Source organism: Oncorhynchus nerka, linkage group LG27 (genome assembly GCF_034236695.1).
Source record: "Oncorhynchus nerka isolate Pitt River linkage group LG27, Oner_Uvic_2.0, whole genome shotgun sequence".
Lineage (NCBI taxonomy): Eukaryota > Metazoa > Chordata > Actinopteri > Salmoniformes > Salmonidae > Oncorhynchus > Oncorhynchus nerka.
Window position 1 is genome coordinate 86,131,486 of NC_088422.1, and position 7,736 is coordinate 86,139,221.

Genomic DNA, 7,736 nt, shown 5'->3' on the forward strand with positions numbered 1-7,736 from the left:
CAGTAACCACCCCGTGTCATAGATAGATTCATCTTCTATCACTACAACACAGAGACCAGTAACCACCCCGTGTCATAGATAGATTCATCTTCTATCACTACAACACAGAGACCAGTAACCACCCCGTGTCATAGATAGATTCATCTTCTATCACTACAACACAGAGACCAGTAACCACCCCCGTGTCATAGATAGATTCATCTTCTATCACTACAACACAGAGACCAGTAACCACCCCGTGTCTTAGATAGATTCATCTTCTATCATCACTACAACACAGAGACCAGTAACCACCCCGTGTCATAGATAGATTCATCTTCTGTCACTACAACACAGAGACCAGTAAATCACCCCGTGTCTTAGATTCATCTTCTATCACTACAACACAGATCTTCTAGATAGATTCATTCTATCACTACAACATAGAGACCAGTAACCACCGTGTCATAGATAGATTCATCTTCTATCACTACAACACAGAGACCAGTAACTACACCGTGTCATAGATAGGATTCATCTTCTATCACTACAACATGAGACCAGTAAATCACCCTGTCTTAGATAGATTCATCTTCTATCACTACAACACAGAGACCAGTAACCACCCCGTGTCATAGATATATTCATCTTCTATCACTACAACACAGAGACCAGCAACCACCCCGTGTCTTAGATATATTCATCTTCTATCACTACAACACAGAGACCAGTAACCACCCCGTGTCATAGATATATTCATCTTCTATCACTACAACACAGAGACCAGTAACCACCCCGTGTCATAGATAGATTCATCTTCTATCACTACAACACAGAGACAGTAACCACCCGTGTCATAGATAGATTCATCTTCTATCACTACAACACAGAGACCAGTAACCACCGTGTCATAGATAGATTCATCTTCTATCACTACAACACAGAGACCAGTAAATACCCGTGTCATAGATATATTCATCTTCTATCACTACAACACAGAGACCAGTAACCACACCGTGTCATAGATAGATTTTGCATCTGTCATAGATCACTTCTAACACAGAGACCAGTAACCACCCCGTTGTCATAGATAGATTCATCTTCTATCACTACAACACAGAGACCAGTAACCACCCCGTGTCATAGATAGATTCCTCTTCTATCACTACAACACAGAGACCAGTAACCACCCCGTGTCATAGATAGATTCCTCTTCTATCACTACAACACAGAGACCAGTAACCACCCCGTGTCATAGATAGATTCATCTTCTATCACTACAACACAGAGACCAGTAACCACCCCGTGTCATAGATAGATTCATCTTCTATCACTACAACACAGAGACCAGTAACCACCCCGTGTCATAGATAGATTCATCTTCTATCACTACAACACAGAGACCAGTAACCACCCCGTGTCTTAGATAGATTCATCTTCTATCACTACAACACAGAGACCAGTAACCACCCCGTGTCATAGATATATTCATCTTCTATCACTACAACACAGAGACCAGTAACCACCCCGTGTCATAGATAGATTCATCTTCTATCACTACAACACAGAGACCAGTAACCACCCCGTGTCATAGATAGATTCATCTTCTATCACTACAACACAGAGACCAGTAACCACCCCGTGTCATAGATATATTCATCTTCTATCACTACAACACAGAGACCAGTAACCACCCCGTGTCATAGATAGATTCATCTTCTATCACTACAACACAGAGACCAGTAACCACCCCGTGTCATAGATAGATTCCTCTTCTATCACTACAACACAGAGACCAGTAACTACCCCGTGTCATAGATAGATTCATCTTCTATCACTACAACACAGAGACCAGTAACCACCCCGTGTCTTAGATAGATTCATCTTCTATCACTACAACACAGAGACCAGTAACCACCGTGTCATAGATATATTCATCTTCTATCACTACAACACAGAGACCAGTAACCACCCCGTGTCATAGATAGATTCATCTTCTGTCACTACAACACAGAGACCAGTAACCACCCCGTGTCTTAGATATATTCATCTTCTATCACTACAACACAGAGACCAGTAACCACCCCGTGTCATAGATAGATTCATCTTCTATCATTACAACACAGAGACCAGTAACCACCCGTGTCATAGATAGATTCATCTTCTATCACTACAACACAGAGACCAGTAACCACCCCGTGTCATAGATAGATTCATCTTCTATCACTACAACACAGAGACCAGTAACCACCCGTGTCATAGATAGATTCATCTTCTATCACTACAACACAGAGACCAGTAACCACCCCGTGTCTTAGATATATTCATCTTCTATCACTACAACACAGAGACCAGTAACCACCCCGTGTCATAGATATATTCATCTTCTATCACTACAACACAGAGACCAGTAACCACCCCGTGTCTTAGATAGATTCATCTTCTATCACTACAACACAGAGACCAGTAACCACCCCGTGTCATAGATAGATTCATCTTCTATCACTACAACACAGAGACCAGTAACCACACCGTGTCATAGATAGATTCATCTTCTATCACTACAACACAGAGACCAGTAACCACCCCGTGTCTTAGATATATTCATCTTCTATCACTACAACACAGAGACCAGTAACCACCCCGTGTCATAGATAGATTCATCTTCTATCACTACAACACAGAGACCAGTAACCACCCCGTGTCATAGATAGATTCATCTTCTATCACTACAACACAGAGACCAGTAACCACCCCGTGTCATAGATAGATTCCTCTTCTATCACTACAACACAGAGACCAGTAACCACCCCGTGTCATAGATAGATTCATCTTCTATCACTACAACACAGAGACCAGTAACCACCCGTGTCATAGATAGATTCATCTTCTATCACTACAACACAGAGACCAGTAACCACCCCGTGTCTTAGATAGATTCATCTTCTATCACTACAACACAGAGACCAGTAACCACCCCGTGTCATAGATAGATTCATCTTCTATCACTACAACACAGAGACCAGTAACCACCCCGTGTCTTAGATAGATTCATCTTCTATCACTACAACACAGAGACCAGTAACCACCCCGTGTCATAGATAGATTCATCTTCTATCACTACAACACAGAGACCAGTAACCACCCCGTGTCATAGATATATTCATCTTCTATCACTACAACACAGAGACCAGTAACCACCCCGTGTCATAGATAGATTCATCTTCTGTCACTACAACACAGAGACCAGTAACCACCCCGTGTCATAGATAGATTCATCTTCTCACTACAACACAGAGACCAGTAACCACCCGTGTCATAGATAGATTCATCTTCTATCACTACAACACAGAGACCAGTAACCACCCCGTGTCATAGATAGATTCATCTTCTATCACTACAACACAGAGACCAGTAACCACCCCGTGTCATAGATAGATTCATCTTCTATCACTACAACACAGAGACCAGTAACCACCCCTGTCATAGATAGATTCATCTTCTATCACTACAACACAGAGACCAGTAACCACCCCGTGTCATAGATATATTCCTCTTCTATCACTACAACACAGAGACCAGTAACCACCCCGTGTCATAGATAGATTCATCTTCTGTCACTACAACACAGAGACCAGTAACCACCCCGTGTCTTAGATAGATTCATCTTCTATCATTACAACACAGAGACCAGTAACCACCCCGTGTCATAGATAGATTCATCTTCTATCATTACAACACAGAGACCAGTAACCACCCTGTGTCATAGATAGATTCATCTTCTATCACTACAACACAGAGACCAGTAACCACCCCGTGTCATAGATAGATTCATCTTCTATCACTACAACACAGAGACCAGTAACCACACCGTGTCATAGATAGATTCATCTTCTATCACTACAACACAGAGACCAGTAACCACCCCGTGTCTTAGATATATTCATCTTCTATCACTACAACACAGAGACCAGTAACCACCCCGTGTCATAGATATATTCATCTTCTATCACTACAACACAGAGACCAGTAACCACCCCGTGTCTTAGATAGATTCATCTTCTATCACTACAACACAGAGACCAGTAACCACCCCGTGTCTTAGATATATTCATCTTCTATCACTACAACACAGAGACCAGTAACCACCCGTGTCATAGATAGATTCATCTTCTATCACTACAACACAGAGACCAGTAACCACCCCGTGTCATAGATATATTCATCTTCTATCACTACAACACAGAGACCAGTAACCACCCCGTGTCATAGATATATTCATCTTCTATCACTACAACACAGAGACCAGTAACCACACCGTGTCATAGATAGATTCATCTTCTATCACTACAACACAGAGACCAGTAACCACCCCGTGTCATAGATAGATTCCTCTTCTATCACTACAACACAGAGACCAGTAACCACCCCGTGTCACATCTTCTATCACTACAACACAGAGACCAGTAACCACCCCGTGTCATAGATAGATTCCTCTTCTATCACTACAACACAGAGACCAGTAACCACCCCGTGTCATAGATAGATTCCTCTTCTATCACTACAACACAGAGACCAGTAACCACCCCGTGTCATAGATAGATTCATCTTCTATCACTACAACACAGAGACCAGTAACCACCCCGTGTCTTAGATAGATTCATCTTCTATCACTACAACACAGAGACCAGTAACCCCCCGTGTCATAGATAGATTCATCTTCTATCACTACAACACAGAGACCAGTAACCACCCCGTGTCATAGATAGATTCATCTTCTATCACTACAACACAGAGACCAGTAACCACCCCGTGTCATAGATAGATTCATCTTCTGTCACTACAACACAGAGACCAGTAACCACCCCGTGTCATAGATAGATTAATCTTCTGTCACTACAACACAGAGACCAGTAACCACGCCGTGTCTTAGATAGATTCATCTTCTATCATTACAACACAGAGACCAGTAACCACCCCGTGTCATAGATAGATTCATCTTCTATCACTACAACACAGAGACCAGTAACCACCCCGTGTCATAGATAGATTCATCTTCTATCACTACAACACAGAGACCAGTAACCACCCCGTGTCATAGATAGATTCCTCTTCTATCACTACAACACAGAGACCAGTAACCACCCCGTGTCATAGATATATTCCTCTTCTATCACTACAACACAGAGACCAGTAACCACCCCGTGTCATAGATAGATTCATCTTCTGTCACTACAACACAGAGACCAGTAACCACCCCGTGTCTTAGATAGATTCATCTTCTATCATTACAACACAGAGACCAGTAACCACCCCGTGTCATAGATAGATTCATCTTCTATCATTACAACACAGAGACCAGTAACCACCCTGTGTCATAGATAGATTCATCTTCTATCACTACAACACAGAGACCAGTAACCACCCCGTGTCATAGATAGATTAATCTTCTATCACTACAACACAGAGACCAGTAACCACCCCGTGTCATAGATAGATTCACCTTCTATCACTACAACACAGAGACCAGTAACCACCCCGTGTCATAGATAGATTCCTCTTCTATCACTACAACACAGAGACCAGTAACCACCCCGTGTCATAGATATATTCATCTTCTATCACTACAACACAGAGACCAGTAACCACCCCGTGTCATAGATAGATTCATCTTCTATCACTACAACACAGAGACCAGTAACCACCCCGTGTCATAGATAGATTCATCTTCTATCACTACAACACAGAGACCAGTAACCACCCCGTGTCATAGATAGATTCATCTTCTATCACTACAACACAGAGACCAGTAACCACCCCGTGTCATAGATAGATTCATCTTCTATCACTACAACACAGAGACCAGTAACCACCCCGTGTCATAGATATATTCATCTTCTATCACTACAACACAGAGACCAGTAACCACCCCGTGTCATAGATAGATTCATCTTCTATCACTACAACACAGAGACCAGTAACCACCCCGTGTCATAGATAGATTCATCTTCTATCACTACAACACAGAGACCAGTAACCACCCCGTGTCATAGATAGATTCATCTTCTATCACTACAACACAGAGACCAGTAACCACCCGTGTCATAGATAGATTCATCTTCTATCACTACAACACAGAGACCAGTAACCACCCCGTGTCATAGATAGATTCATCTTCTATCACTACAACACAGAGACCAGTAACCACCCCGTGTCATAGATAGATTCATCTTCTATCACTACAACACAGAGACCAGTAACCACCCCGTGTCATAGATAGATTCATCTTCTATCACTACAACACAGAGACCAGTAACCACCCCGTGTCATAGATAGATTCCTCTTCTATCACTACAACACAGAGACCAGTAACCAGTAACCATCACTACAACACAGAGACCAGTAACCACCCCGTGTCATAGATAGATTCCTCTTCTATCACTACAACACAGAGACCAGTAACCACCCCGTGTCATAGATAGATTCATCTTCTATCACTACAACACAGAGACCAGTAACCACCCCGTGTCATAGATAGATTCATCTTCTATCACTACAACACAGAGACCAGTAACCACCCCGTGTCATAGATAGATTCATCTTCTATCACTACAACACAGAGACCAGTAACCACCCCGTGTCATAGATAGATTCATCTTCTATCACTACAACACAGAGACCAGTAACCACCCCGTGTCATAGATAGATTCATCTTCTATCACTACAACACAGAGACCAGTAACCACCCCGTGTCATAGATAGATTCATCTTCTATCACTACAACACAGAGACCAGTAACCACCCCGTGTCTTAGATAGATTCATCTTCTATCATTACAACACAGAGACCAGTAACCACCCCGTGTCATAGATAGATTCATCTTCTATCACTACAACACAGAGACCAGTAACCACCCCGTGTCATAGATAGATTCATCTTCTATCACTACAACACAGAGACCAGTAACCACCCCGTGTCATAGATAGATTCATCTTCTATCACTACAACACAGAGACCAGTAACCACCCCGTGTCATAGATAGATTCATCTTCTATCACTACAACACAGAGACCAGTAACCACCCCGTGTCATAGATAGATTCATCTTCTATCACTACAACACAGAGACCAGTAACCACCCCGTGTCATAGATAGATTCATCTTCTATCACTACAACACAGAGACCAGTAACCACCCCGTGTCATAGATAGATTCCTCTTCTATCACTACAACACAGAGACCAGTAACCACCCCGTGTCATAGATAGATTCATCTTCTATCACTACAACACAGAGACCAGTAACCACCCCGTGTCATAGATAGATTCATCTTCTATCACTACAACACAGAGACCAGTAACCACCCCGTGTCATTAGATAGATTCATCTTCTATCACTACAACACAGAGACCAGTAACCACCCCGTGTCATAGATAGATTCATCTTCTATCACTACAACACAGAGACCAGTAACCACCCCGTGTCATAGATAGATTCATCTTCTATCACTACAACCACCCCGTGTCAGATAGATCTTCTATCACTACAACACAGAGACCAGTAACCACCCCGTGTCATAGATAGATTCATCTTCTATCACTACAACACAGAGACCAGTAACCACCCCGTGTCATAGATAGATTCCTCTTCTATCACTACAACACAGAGACCAGTAACCACCCCGTGTCATAGATAGATTCATCTTCTATCACTACAACACAGAGACCAGTAACCACCCCGTATAGATAGATTCACTTCT